This window comes from Emydura macquarii, unplaced genomic scaffold (assembly GCF_026122565.2).
Source record: "Emydura macquarii macquarii isolate MOO-44397 ecotype Brisbane River unplaced genomic scaffold, CSIRO-AGI_Emac_v2 contig_2171, whole genome shotgun sequence".
Taxonomy (NCBI): domain Eukaryota; kingdom Metazoa; phylum Chordata; order Testudines; family Chelidae; genus Emydura; species Emydura macquarii.
In genome coordinates, this window is record NW_027132308.1 from 1,028,214 (window position 1) to 1,043,932 (window position 15,719).

At 40.3% G+C, this 15,719-nt stretch overlaps 1 protein-coding gene across 1 annotated transcript in view; it reads right to left on the reverse strand.

Moving 5' to 3' along the window:
- Nucleotides 1-4,701, reverse strand: part of ARSJ (arylsulfatase family member J) — a 62,282-nt gene extending 57,581 nt beyond the window's left edge. The window contains exon 1 of the mRNA XM_067558677.1: nt 4,531-4,701. The gene's annotated coding sequence lies outside the window, so the exon portion shown is untranslated. The remainder of the gene's footprint in view (nt 1-4,530) is intronic.
- Nucleotides 4,702-15,719: the final 11,018 nt, after the last annotated feature.

Sequence of the window (15,719 nt, forward strand, 5' to 3'; positions counted from 1 at the left end):
CTTCCTGACCCCAAATGTGGCAGTCAACTAACCCCCCCTCCGCCATGTCCCCAAGACTCACCAGTCAGACACCTGGGGAAAAAATTCTTTGTAGTAACTCAGCCCACCCATCTAACATCCCATCACAGCCCATTGGCATATTTACCACTAGTAGTGGAAGATCAGTTAATTGCCAAATTAGGCTGTCCCATCATGCCATCCCTTCCATAAACTTATCAAGCTCAGTCTTGAAGCCAGATAGGTTTTTGCCTCCACTGCTCCCACTCTACCCCAACTAAATTACTTATTAGAAATAATTAATTCTTAATCAACCAGTCAAACAGAAGCCAAGAGCAGCTCTCAGAAGCTCAAAGAATCCTCACTAATGCGTGAATTGTTTAGTATTCTACCTGAAGAAATATTTCTATTCTACAGGAATGTTTCCTTTTTTTTTTTAAGCATAGGAATCAGCACACTGGGTCAGACAAATGGTCCATCTACATTGATATGGGTCTCTTCCAGTGCCAAGCACTAGATGTTTCAGAGGAAAGTGCAAGAAACCTGTAATGGACAATTATGGGAATCATGGGAAGTTTCTACCTAACCAATATCAATAAATGTTTGTACTAGGCCCTGCGGATTTATATCATTTAATTTTTTTAATGCTATTTAATTTAACAGTCTGGACAGACATTTGCCTGGTCTGTTGTCTGGACAGACAAAATAATACATAGCAGCACTGAGAGCTAGTCTACACCTAAAACTTACAGCGGCACAGCTGTATCAGTACAGCTGTGCCGCTGTAAGAACGCTTATGTAGCTGCATTATGTCCATGGGAGAGAACTCTCCTGCCAACATAATAAAACCACCTAAATGAGTGGCTATGTCCGCAGGAAAGCATCTCCCACCAACATAGTGCTATCCACAAAAGTGCTTATGCCTGCAAAATGTACATTACTCAGTGGAGGGTTTTTTCACACCCCTGGTTTAATTCCCAGTGTGGATACTTTTATTCCAGAATAAGAATGGCTTTTTAATCAGTTTAGCTTAAACTCCTTCTGAAGAGACCTATGCTTACCCAAAAAAAAAGGCCCTTATACTGGAATGAGGGCGGCCACAAGGGGACTTTTACTCGTATAACTATATCTGTTTAAATTCACACCTTATCTTAGACAGGAATAGCTTTCTTATATAGACAAGTCCTAAGAGAAATGCAAAAAAACACGCAACAATCAAAAAGTATATATAATGAAATGTAAATTGGATTTAAAATAATCTCTCAGTTTTAATAATTGATTCTACAGGGAAATAAATTTGTTGTCTCTTTAGTACTTGCTGTAACAGTGTATCTTGCCTGGAGAGACATTTACAGCAACTTATAGACTAACCAAGCCTTACAACACTATAAATACTGCATACAATTTAGCTAGTAATTTAAGACCAGGCAAATTTTGGCCTTAAGTTTTATCATCATTTAAACAAAACGTATTTTCAAGAATCAATTATTTTCTCTCCCTCGTTTACCCCAAATATTTCAGGCACATGCAAAATGTTCAAATAAACGGGATTGGCGCCCCGGGATCATTGCTGAGTAAGTGATTAATGCTAGTGAACAGAACTATAGATTCAGAGAAGGGCGAGTTTGGGATTGAAAGGGTTTCAACAAAAGATTTGTACTCTACCGTGCATACACAATGGAATTTATCTTTAGATAATGAACATGGGAACAACCGTATTACCAGACAAAAACAGAACACACCTTTCTATTTTCCTGTCCTGCCTTATCACAGTGCTCCCTTACTACTCATGCAAAACCTTGTTAGTCATCACCCAGTTACAAATGAAAACATTCCATGACAGACACTGTCAAAGGTCTAAAAACCTGGCAGCTATTCTATGTATGCTTGGTCAAACTGCTGTTGGTCTTTACAAAATAGGCTTGCGTCAGCATAGCACTATGCTGACCTTGGAATAAGAGTGTTTGGCTGTGTAAAATGATCTTTCATTAATATTTCACTTTAGAAAAATCTTAGGAGTGACTGGTCTTTATAAAGAATGATTTATACCATCTGCTCAGTATGTCCAGTGAAACTGAACTGGAAGGGAAGCTATACGAAATGTTTTTACATTATGAAAAAGTATTTGACATTGACATAAACCTGAATTTGAGGGCAATTTACTGGTCAGTTCATATGTAAAGTAATTGAAACAGCATTTAATTGTTAGTTTATAGGAAGTCAGTGTGCTGCAGTCTTTTGATGCCACACCACTGGCATAGAAAGGCCATAAAGCTAACTTAACTGGCATAGGGAGGATTACCTTAGTGCAAGGGTTATCATCTGGTGTCAGAAAGCTGAAGTAAGAGTTCTCAAACTACACAATACCCAAGGTACTCATCTCATCATTGTACTGGAGAACCTCCCTATCTTTAATGTATTTTCCTTCACAACAGCCCCAGGAAGTGCTATTATCCCCATTTTACAGATGGGGAACAGAAGAACCAAGAAGCTAAGTATCATGCCCAAGGTCACACAGGAAGTCTGTGTCATAGCAGGGACATCAAACCAAGTCTTCAAAGTCCTAAGCAAATATCCTAACCACTGGACCATCCTTCATCTGACAACCATCCCACAACCTACCTGCCCTGATGTAACAGGAGGAGTACTTAGAGAAAGTGGGGCATGGCTGATATGTCCCTAACTGCATGATAGTCTTTTTGGCTGTTGTATCCCATTTTAAATTAGAACAGCCCTCACCCTTCTTTAACACATTGCAGGAGAAGGGTCATGCAACAGGATCAGGTTTTAAGTCAACATTGCAAATTTTTACCACCCCATCCCCAGGCTAGCATACTTAACAGTTTGGCCATGCAATGTGCATTATATTGCTAAATATATTTATGACTAGCTAGGCTTTTCTTTAAAAAGAAAAAAAAGGAGAAACTAAAAATGTTAATATTTCTAGATATTTTTAAGTACTATTTTGGAATAGTTACAGTGACAAGACTGCATGTATATTTGGGGTACCCAGGACTGAGTCGCCTTTTTACCCTGTCTCCAGCAAGAAAGACTCTGTCTTGTAGTAGCTGAGTGTCAGCTCCCTAGCTCCACCAGCCTTCTAGCCACTCAAGCACTGCCCTATCTTCACCTTGCAGGTTAACTATAGATGCACCCCAAATCCTGAGCCCCCTTGAGTCATTCCCTTCTGATATCCTGCCCCTGACACTGGCTACTCACAGAAATTCCAGATCATCTACACCCAAAAATGCAGTGTACCCCCATTTACCAGTTTTCCCTTAAACTACCACTTCTGTAAGCCACACACCACCTGTGAACACTTATAATAAAACAAAAACAAGTTTATTTAAGAAAGAATAGAGTTAATTAGAAACAAGAGAGTGGTGGAAACAAGTGACTATAATACAAAACAAAATTATAAAACATGAACCTGGGTCTACATTTATCAGTATTAGATAGGAAACATTACTCAAGTAGAATCCCCTTTCCTCCCCTGCCCCCAGTTCAGTCTGTTGCAGAGCTGCCTGGTTTCTTAATAATCAGGATTCAAACCATTCGTTAATGCAACCCCCTCCGCCAGAGGTTTTTCCACAGTGACTGGATCCAGAGTATTTTCCCTACACTCTCTTATACTGACAACAGCCTTTGTTTCTGTTCATAGCCAGTCAGGCTTCCAGGGCAAAGGTCTGTCTGTTGTAATGTTCTTTTTTTCAGCTGTAAGAGGTTTTGATTGTTTGGTGGTGCCTCTGATGGTTTTCAATTGGTAGTTTTGGAAGGGAGCAAGGCTGGTGGGTCAGTTGAGTCTTGCATTACCTCACTGGCTGATTAGGGTGGAGCCACAATTCCCTATAGCTGGGCTGGGCCGGGCCGGGCCCAGCCCGAGGCTCATTACCTCTTGGTGATTAATTTCTACTCCAAGTCCATGAAGTATACTTTTTTCAGTATCAATACATTATTCCTTAATTACCTGTATATACATCTCACAATAATTATGAGTCTTAACAAGTGAGCTTTCTGTAGACACCTCACATGATATTTCTTATGGATAAATATCCTGTAAGATACATTACCCTTCAAAGGTACATTTACAAAAAAACAGGGGACTCTTTGCCAACAAGTCTCCATGTCACAATATTATATGATATTTAAACCAATACTATTATCTGCTAACTCTAAATTATTTGTGTCGGATATATTCTACCAGCCCAGTTCCTAATATTAAAAACTATATGTATATATTTATATTAGCAGTGCCTTTAGACAATCCACAGTCAAGAACTGACATGAAATGACAATTTTTTCAGTTCTTTCCTGGTTGGGGGCTGCATAATAGGTGTGGTCAGGCTGCTATGGAAACTGATCATTTCTGAGACATGTGTTGGATCCAAACAAACTCAGGAAGATAACAGCTTTATAAAATGCAGGACAGCTGAAAAATCAAATGAGATTAGGTCAAAGCCTGTTTATACCACCCCACTGTTTCTATCAGGAGCATGCACAGGAATTTAAATTTGAATACTTTTGGAGGGGTACCTTAAAACACACAAATGAAAGGTTCTTGTGACACCCCCTTCTTCACCCCTCAGATTTCTCAGGACATCTCTGGCTGGGATGCCCAGCAGCAAGAAGGCAGCAGTTCTTTCTGGCAGCAGCACTCTCCGTGTCCCTGCAGCCCGGAGAGGGAGGCAGCAGTTGGGTGGCTGGCTGGCTGGCTGGCTCCCGGGTGAGTACCTCCTCCCCCACCCTACAGCTGCAGCTTCTCCCTTCCTGCTAGAGTCCCAGCACTGCTGCCTGCTTTGCAGACCACCCACTGAGGTGAGTCCCTGGTGGAGGCAGAGGCAATGGGTAGGATTACAGCAACAGGCTGCAGCTGTAGGGGTGGGGGTAGGAGGACATCAGCCAGTCACCTTGCCTCTTTCTCCCTTCCTGGACTTCTCCCTTCCTGGACACAGATTTTTGTGGAGTAAGGGTACATAATCCTGGTTTTTATTAAAAGAGAACACAAAGGGTTAACATAATAGGGTTCAATTCTGACTTTAGGCATAGCTCTGAGGAAGGAGTGGTGTATGAACTTCACCATCCCAGAAATAGCCCTGGGAGGTGTTGTGACTCAAACACCCCACTGAGTCACAATTCCTCTCCTGTTTCCTCTTTGCTCCCAACTATTTTCTGGTGGCCCGTACTAGATAAAGATAATAGGGAGTTTGGGATTAAAAAGATTTAGATAAATGTTTTTTACCGTTATGCAAGACACAAGTTACTTTGGAGAACATACATAAGAGTGTTTCCCAGTTAAGATGAAAACACACCTTCAGATTTTCCTGTTCTGCCTTACAACAGTGACTATTCTGGCCAGCAAATATGGAGATGAAGTCAAAGCTCTACCCATTCCCCACCTACTCCAGTGAGGGCATAAGAAGCTCTTCCCCTTTAGTCCTGCTTATTTTTATGTGAATGGATCTACAGTCTCGGTCGCCCATGCAGCAATGTATTAAAGGAATTCTTATTCCCTCTTGCTCCCTTGTATGAGTGCATAATCTGAGACAGAATCTAGTTTATAGTGAGAAAAGGTAGTGGAAGCAAGGGTAGGAACTGCAAGTCATATTCTGGAAGCAGAAAACATTGAAATACTTCTGGGGAACTACTAGTTAGAAACTCAAATGATAAAATAACTGTTCCTGCCCAATTTTAGACAGTCCTCACTTATGGAGACTAACATGCTCTTTTCTTACTTCGAGGTCAAAGCTGTCTTTGTACCAAATGAAAATAAATAGGTCATAACTCAGAATGAGACTTTCTGTAGACACCTCTTATGGATATCCCTTATGGATAAATACCCTGCAAGATGTGTTTGATGTCATGAATTTTTCAGAGCTGAGTTGAGAGCTAATTACAAAAAACAGGAGAGCCTTTGCCAAGGGCTGTAACCCATTTCAACTGGTTAATCAGTTGTTCTGCTAGAGGCCAGAAAACTGATTTTTTTTTTTTTCTTTAAAGAGCAACTACATTGTTGTATTATAATATTTAGTTTAATAAGTACAATTGTAGTGGGAACAAAAACAACTTTGGCATACAAAAACACAGGAATTTTCATGTTTCCAAGAACAAGAAATGTAATTTTATCTTTCCTACTAACGTTGCTTCTATTGCTAACTTCATTCCTACAATATCACTGTCTTTCAGTGTTCATTTATACTGGAAAAAATAAAAAGGACTGTTAAGTGAGGCAACATTTTGTTTCCCAAGTGGATGCTGTGCTTTTGCCAGGCACTCATTGCAGGAAACAACATCCTCTAAACACGAATAAAAATCTGGTGATTCATGGGAGTGACATCATTCCCTTTGCTTTCATTGGTGGAACCTGGTAATTAATTCACAGATGTGATATCCATGAATTGCCAGATTCCACCGGTGAGTTGCTCTGTGGTTTATGACTTAACTTGTTCTATATTTAATGCAGATTTTCCTCAATTCCCTGCAGGATTTCATGGGAAAAGATCCAGATTTTGATCTCAGCTGCATTCAATGGTATAAATATGAAATTACTCAACTGGTGGCAATAAAGTTACCCTGAATTTACACCTGGGAAACTGAGATCAGGATTTAGTCCTATGTATTCCTCTCATGTCAGGCCCTGCAGAGATTCAAATTTTCAAAACTGTTGACGTCTGTAGAGTCAGTATTTTGCCTACTACTATTATACCACTACTTTCTTTTCATATAGCACCTTTGCTCCAAAAGAAAACCAAAGCATTTAAACTATATATGTTCTGTACAGCACTATTGAATTCAGCTGTTTCTGAAAGCAGCAACCAGCATATATATTGCACACTATGTTAACAGGAGAGAAGGGAATATTTTAAAGGCGGTCCCACCATAAACCCCTGCTAAAACAAAAAAGTGGCACGTGATCTCTAGTGACCATGCAGAGCAGACAAGATACATTTTCCCTTCCCCCTGATCTCAATGCATTGTATCTGTGCTATAGCTGAGAACAATGGTTAGATTCTCCTACCACTAAGAGGCCCAATTTACAAAGGGGCTGTGTCAGTCCCACCCTAATTTGCTACCCAAACTGTCCCTATGCACTACTTTTAGCACCTTGAACCCAGTCCCTGACAAATAATCGGCCTACCCTCCAACTTAACTCCCAATCTGTCTCTTACTTTACTTGTCTGTCTGCTTTCTTTCATGCTTCCTGTCTCACCCATTGTCTTTTTTGAGGCTTCATGGTGGTACCTGCAACCTATGGTAGAGCTCCAGTCAGGCCACCTGACAGATTAATGTGGTCCCTACACACATACATTTTGGGCCCCTTCCCTGCGGTAGGTATCTCTATGCCCATTCTGAAAATGCTGTTTGTCCCACACCCAATACCTAAGCATTGTCAGTAGATACCCACTACTAGTACATTAGTCCCTGTTGAAAATTCCCTTGGGAGTACAGCAGCAACCTGACTGTAATACCCATATGCAAGTAATGGTTTTGGCACCTCCTGTGGTTTGAAAAACACGGCTGTCTGATTGTTGATGGTGGTTGGAGGATGGGTGAGAGAAGATGGTTACTAGGTGCTTAACAGATTTAACTGCCCTTTTGAAAATTCCACATGCACCTAAAATGGTCGTCTTCTTCGTATGGCTGATGTAAATGTAGAGCAACAACTATAGTTTTACATTCAGATGGTTAAGCCAGATAATTGCATCTGAAGTACCAGAGTGATTTTCTGTGATGCCTCCTTTGGGGTGAATCGGGCTTTGAGTTGTTATATGTTCCATGGTCTGGTCTGATGACCATAGTCACACACTGGAGAGTCTTTAATTTTCCATTTGTGCAGCAAATCCATATCTGCCATAGTTTGTGCAGATATAGTTTAGGGTTGCCCATAAGATTCGTGGAAGATCGAAGCCAAGGTCTTCTGTGCTGGGTCTTTTATGAGGGATGGAAGATGGCAGCCTTCACACGGCCCACTCTGTTAAGTGAGAAATTATGACTAATGCCATCAACGTGGAGACTGAACATCGATCAACGATCTCCCAGTCTTGAGAGCAACAACTCAAGCTACCTCAAAGGTTACCAAGGGCATCTACATGCTGCTTTGGGCACCTAGTTCCTTTTTTGAAAATCTGGCTCCAGATTGCTAAAACGTGTTGCTTTTCTGAGAGATAGAGACTGACATCTCCAGTACAATTCATTGGCTTTGCCACAAGTATTGCAGCACAGGCACCTTTGTTTACTGGTCCTATAAAATATTTTAAACTTTGCCTTTTTTTTAAAAAAAATTGCCTGTGTACTTATGCAGTGAGAAGTAACAGAGCAGGAGAAGAACTGGGGCAAGACAATACTTGGTCTTATAATGTAACAAAAGTCTGGAAAATGTAGAGGACATGTTTTCAGAAAGCCTAAAAATTTTGAAGTAGATGCAGATTTTTCCTATTTATGAAGAAAGGAATTTTTAATTTATGAGAACTTGAAAGCATAGCCTGCTGTGAGGATGTCACCAATGAGTGACATTACCACAGTTTCTTATTCACAAAGCAGTACATTTTTTCTGGAAACAATCAGACTGACAAGCATGTTCTGATTGGTCAAGATGATGCACTTGTAGCATAATATGTTCTGAGCATTTTATTTTGTCTCCTAAGAGGTATTTGATTTCAAGGTTGTGGGTGCCCAGCTGCAATTAAGCTGTCTTTCTGTAATGCTGGCATTAAGGGAATGAGGTTTTAAAATATGGAATTACGTCTATTCTCCAAAAAGACGAATGCTAACTTACTGTTTCTAAGACTTTGTTTGTTTCTATGTTTTAAATAGTTGTTAAATATTAGAAACACAATTTGGGTAATTATATACACTGTACAAAACATGAGCCTTGTGCCATGTTGAAATTTTTAATTACACAGTTATATTTTTCTTACGCTTTATAGTACCTGGAAATAAAGATATATAGCTGAATTTTCAGAAGGTCCTCAGCCCAACCAACTGTGCCCCCCAAAAGGGAGATCACTCTTGAAAATTCAGGCCACAGTGTTTAAGTGTACAGAACATGATTTCTTTTTAGTGCTTCCTTTAGTTATTGCCCTGTGCTAAACTGGATGACTACCAGGAAAGAAGAAGCGCTCTCACAGATGCATTATGGTCTTTTATGATCTTTAATTTTCCATTATGTCTTTAATCTTCTCTCCCATGGAATCTAATGTTAATCTTCTGTCAACATTTCAACATAATTCTAATTTTGCAAATATAGTAGTATAATGGTTTTATCCTTTCAGATATATTTTAAAATAATGACAGATCATCTGGCAGAATCTACATTTACCTTGTTATTTATAGTTCTTCTCAGTCCCAAAGTGTTTCAGTGGCTGCTGGTCTGTAGAGATCTACACGATTTGTAGGCAATGCAGATGCAGAAACACCCCCCCCCCCCCATTCCTTGCCTTTAAGAAGATACAGAATATCAATTATTGGCTTTACATGGATATTCAAATTTAACTCCTCTCCTCAAGGTAACCACAGACTCTGTCTAGTTTCATTTACCATATGTGGGACCACTGAGGATAACGTCCACTGCATCCCCTGACATTCTAATTGGCACTGAGGATATTCTTCCCTGCTCGACAGTCAGCTTTTAATGAAAGCTAGGCTCTCTTTACCCCAGAGAACCCAATTAGCCAAGTTTTGTTTTGGGTAGCAAAGAGAAAGGAAGTTTTGAAAATCATTAGTCCTTAGCATGTTAGTGGCTTTAAACCTTGAAGTGGATCAGGAACTGAGTTGAAAGCCAGTGGAGTCTTCCAATAACTACTGCAGTGTGTTCAATTTGGGATGTCTGGCCTAATGGTTGAGTTACCTGCTTTACCATTAGGATAGACTTCACCATTAGTACCAGGGGGAGTGCACTACACCAATGTCACCTGGCTCACAAAAGCTAGGTCCTCAACTGAGATGACTGGGAGCAATCTCTTTGCTAGCCAAACATGGAAACAAGCATTTTCACCACTGCTTCTGTTTGTGCCTATAGTAATAATGAGTCTAGCGGTATTTTAAAGGGGAGCTGGGTGCCAGGTGCTAAGGCTGTGTCTGAGCTGGTAGCCAGGGGCCATGGCTAGGGGAAGGAGATGGAGCAGAGCTCGGGGCAGAATGGGGCTGGGTGGTGCTCCCTCACTGTTTCCCCTGTGTGGGTTGGCCTGAGCCATGCTGATCCCCCCACCCCCCCCAGGGTTTGGAGACCTCTGTGTTAGACATGGGGTTCTCAAAAAAAATTTTCTGGGACCCCCTTTGAAAATATTTCAGGCTGTGACAACCCTCCCCCAAAAGTGACGATCCCCCCATGCCATGCCACCCACACCCCTGTGCCATATACCCTTACTTCTGCACTGCTGCTGGGGGTGGCACTGCCTTCAGAGCACCAGGCCAGCAGCTGCTGCTTTCCTGCCACCCATATTTGAAGGGCTCTAGCTGTCAGCCATGCATGCTGTGGCTGCGGCTGTCTGCCCTGTGCGTGAGGAGTGACTGCTCATGACCCCCCCTCCCATAATGATCGCATGACCCCTTAAGGGGTCCTGACCCCCAGTTTGAGAACTCCTGCTTTAGACTCTAGAATCTTCCCGATCCTGAATTCTGTAGGTTCCCTCAGCCCTACACCCTGGATAGGCTTTTCCCTTCTACAGGAAAGTGAACAGATAGTCATTGGTGATTCTGACCAGCTGCTAACCAGTTCTCCTTCATGTTCCTCTTAGTTCATGCAGTGTTTTTTTCACCTTCAGATTTCTTGGATTTCTCTGTCTCAGTTAGGCTTAAACTATACAAACCATAAAGCGATATAGTTCTAAAATCCAAATTATTTTCAGCTAACATAACACAACCATATAAAATTCTTACATCATGAATGTAACCTTAAACCTTCACATAAAGTTACATATTTACTAACCCAAAGCAAAACTATTCTGCATTGCCATCCTGCGGCATTGAGGGATGCATATCAGAACTACATTTTCAGACCTTACACAGTGACTGTAACTAACTATCCAGATGGATTCACCAACTAAATTCTTACCAGAAAATTGTCTTAAATTTAGAAGCTATATAAGGAAACAATCTTAAAGAGATCGGAGGGGAATAGACAAAGATTAGGAAGGGAATAGTTTTTAATTGCCTTAAAATCAAAAAGGATCAGTTATCTGGGAGAAGAATTTTTCACTATTGGTATTTCCATTAGTGCAGCAATTTATTTAGATTTATATAGAAAATAAAAGGGGAGATTATGCAAAACTCTCAGCATCTCTGCCATAAATTGCAAAAAATATCAAATTAAACCACCCACGGAATACCAATCTCACCTCTTCTAAATTGGATTTCTTTTAAAAGCCCACCTTCACAGCAGCCCACATGAACAGACGCAACTTGGAGAGCTATTTCAGACTGGAGGGAAAGCCCACTTCAGAACAAAGGTTCCCTTCACAGAGAATGCCCTCTTTTGAGCCAAGGAGAAATCTAGCTCCAGTGCCTCTGCTGATCACAATTGTGGCAGCATGGCATGAGGAGAGAGGAAGTCTTTCAAGTAGCAAGGTCTCAACACCCAAGCCAGATAGACCCACCCAAGCTAGTTAGACCCAAGCCAGTTTATAGACCTACACTTTAAAAAATTGAAGCTAAGCTAGTAATTAAAATATGTGCAACAGGACATGAACATGAATTTGATGCTTTAGAGATTCTGTAGTGATGTAGGAAGTACATAGGGAAACAGTGATGGGTTATTGTGACACAAAGGTGGCCATTGGTGCCAGCCACAGTTCTTTACAATAAACTCCTGTCTCAGACCTGACAAACTCACTATACCTAATGCACTGCTTTCATGGTAGCATGTAAGGTCTCTACTGAACGCTTGTAACTGATTGATACTCAATCATTGTGAGATGTGTGAACAGATGATATTTAAGGAATAATGTAACTATATTGAAAATTATGTCCTTATGGTCTTGTAGTAAAAGTGAGACATCAGGGAACCATATGTTGGGGTGATAGCCCATTCAAGTGGGACACAATTATCACCCCTTCCAGACTAGCTGATGTAATGCATTGCTCAATTGCCTACCTTTGCACCAACCCAGAAAAGTAAACAGAAAATCATCAAAAGACAAACTATAAGCATTGAAACCACTTGGAAGTGAAAAGGGATAATATGACATTGAGGGGATTACCTGTCTGGGAATAAAAACAAAAGACTGATTCTGTATATCAGAGGGTGGAGAAAGACACTATCTATTTGATGTAGAGGTACCTTGACAAGCCAGAGTGCTTCATGAAAGAATGAGTCCTAAGTCCTTGGGCTAGCAATCGCTGCAGAAGACTGAACTTTAGGGGTTAAAATCTACCTTATTACCTAGGTACAGTATCTTAAATGAAGGCCCTAGTTCACGCTTTATGATTTTGTTTTGCATGTTACCATTTCTTTCCATCACTCACACTTGCTTCTATTTGAATCTCCATTTTTTCTTTAAAAAAATTCCTTTTGTTTTACTATAACTGAAGTCAAGTGCTGTGTATGCTAATAACTGCTAATGTAAGGTAAAACTTGTATACCGGGGTACACTATTCCTTTGGGAGCACAGGATCTGGGATTTCTGAGGGTATCCAGTGATCAAAGGCTGGATACCACAAGAAAGACACTTTCAAGGGATTTGGTGGATGGAGCACATCTATTGTCAAGATGCAGGGTAAAGGCAGGGCTGCATAGGCCAGAGGAGAGTTCTTGAGTGGCTGGCAGTCCCATTGTGTTAGGGAGCTAACACAGCTGGCACAGGCAAGACTCCCTCACACTATAGGCAGGTGGCAACAAGGTGACTCTCAGCCCTGTGTATTTGGCAGTTGTATTTGGCAATTAGAAAAAAATCCTTTTGATTGTTGATTACTGCTTTATTTTGAGATAATCACATTAGTGAAGAGGACTAAAGTCACAGAGATGAAAACTCAAAAATTGAAATGTCAGCAGATTTACTGGTATTTCCAACTTTTGATTCAAGCAAAAAGTAAATTGGGATGGAAAAATGGATAGTCAGGTTCAAGAATTTAATGCTGGCTCTGAACATTGAGGATCTTAAGAAACAAGCAGCTATCTTGCTTTCTTCAGTGTTTGATGAAGTAAAGGACATTTTACCAACCACCACTCTACAGAGTGATGAAAATGGTCCGAATAAAGCCTATTTTACTCCTAAACAATGAGTTACAAAGTACAAATGTCAGTCTGTCTCGTATACATAGGACAACTAAGACATAAAACATGACATAGCTTCATAGGTGCAGATGCAAATTGTACCAAACTGCACATCCAGTAGTTGTATACAAGGGCATGTGCAAGGGGGGGGACAAGCATGGGCACAGACCCCCCTGATCGGCAGAGGCACAGAACTCCTTTGGCCCTGAAGTGAAGGGGGAGAGCCAGCTCCTCCAGCCCTGGGGCCACATGCAGGGATTGGGGAGGGCACAAAAAGTGCCCCTCCAAAAGTGGCCAACTTTTTATTCCTGTGCATGCTCCAGCTTAAACAGATGATCAATTAGTGGGGATCTAAAAATATGACTTCAGAAAAACTATGACTTGGACATAGTAATGAATGGGGGCTTGTGTGGGTTCCATTAATTATATTTTTGTTTCAAGTATTTGTGTTTATTTGTATTTATGTTTTTAATTGGCTTTTACAATGCCTTGTAGACACAGCTGTGTGGCCAAAATTGCACAAGATCATGTCTTCTCTTGGTATTTCAATTTCTTGATTGTGGACATACTGAGAAAAATACCAGATCTCTCATTATTTCAGCCAAATTAATGGCTCCTGAGGAAAGAGCAAACAAAAAAGCCCATGAACTATATAAACACAAGTATCAAGATTTGGTTTTGGATGAATACTAAACTAAGGCCTGATCCAACACACTGAAGTCTTTCCATTGAGTACAGTGAGCTTCTGATCAGACTCGTTAATTTTCTTCAGATTCCTGTAGAACTAAAGCCCGTAGCTCTACTTGAAGTATGAAGATTAGGAATAGAGTATGAACAGCTGCTCAGTATAGTAACACAGTATGCAGAAATTATCAACAAAACAAGTGAATGATAAAGTAGAAAATTCAAAGTACAAAAATTGTGGGGGGGGGAGGGTACACATACAAGCAGGGGGTCAGATAATATATGCTACATTCTATGCCCAAACTAGAAAAAGCTAGTCATTTTTGCAATTTGTTGCAGATCTAAGTAAAGCAAAGAACTAAACAGATGGTAAATCATCACTCACGTAAACACGGTAGGAAGAGAAAGATTAAACAAGTTCTGATGATGATCTGTAAGTATCAGAGTATATATGCTAAATAACCGGAAAGTAATTGTAAAGGCAGAAATTATTAATAAGCCTATGACTATCAGAGCAAATTCTGGTGCTCATATAATTTAATAAAACAACCAACTTTATTGAATTATGCTCCACTAACTCAAACTCTAGGTTACAAGATATAAATATTTTTCAATACTGATATCAGAAGCCAGTCTAGTCTTAAGATATTTCCATGAACCTGCTGAATTCTGAAATCAGTATGGGTATATTCTGTCTTATAGGAAAAGAAGGCTCTTTTATCAATACAAAATGTCACACGGCTTGAATCGCATACAAACAGTTCAGAAAATTACCCAAAATGAAACACTAAACTCATTTATAGACAGCTGTTAGAGGAATATGATGATCTATTCCATAGGCTAGGGAAAATAAAAATGTCAGGTGAAATTTCACTGTCCAGCTGTAGCACAATTTCATTTCTGAATTCCCTTTCACATCCAGAAAGATCTGGATCTGGGTGAAAACTTGAATGTCATTTTGGGGGGTAAGGTGGAACCTGAGAAGGACCAATATCAAAGGGGTCTTAGCCGGTAACAGCTGCACCAAACCCAATAGTTTGTGGAAAGTTTTTATGTATATGTCAGTGAGACAAAGAAGCAAGGCACAAAGATTTCATTCCAGGTGATAGAAACATGGGGAGCCAGATTTCATAAGATCACACAACAACTTTTCACGATTTAAGAATGTAGAGATTGGTGAGATGCATGTGGACTAACTCTGTATGAAATGGGGAAACACAAGCTAGAGAAGCAGATCCTCTAGGATTACTTCCCCTAGGACTCTTAGACCTACCCCTGAATTTGGCTCCAAATTAGTGCAATTTGGATTTTCTTTTAGCCTTTCGATATGTGAATTACACCAAATTAGGCTCTCATTAGACTCACGCCACATACAGATTTGTAATTTACAACCCTCTTTCCTACAGAGTGAAGACGCTTTCCATGTATCCCTCAGTGCTTGGAGGATTTAAGAGTTTCACTGAGTCTAATTGAGTCTGCACTGATGGAATTTTTATTCAGAGGATGTCAAAGAAAAAAAAAAAGATATTAATTACAACAGTTCAGTCTTCCCTAGATTTACATGAATATGGTCTCTCACTGCTGCGGCCTTTGGTCTTCATTGCTGTCCCCTCAAAAGGAAATTCCTGAAACACCTGGAATGAGTGCTGCTAAGACAGTGTTGCCATGCTAAATGGCAACACAATAGCAGACCTGAAACTTTTTTTTTTTTTTAAATATTATAGTTACAGTAGTATGCTTGCAGTATTTGTGTTTTTAAACACAATCTTAGTAAATAAATATTGGCTTACTCCCAGGGGTGGGTGGGTTCTAGTACTTTTTAAGACAAAGA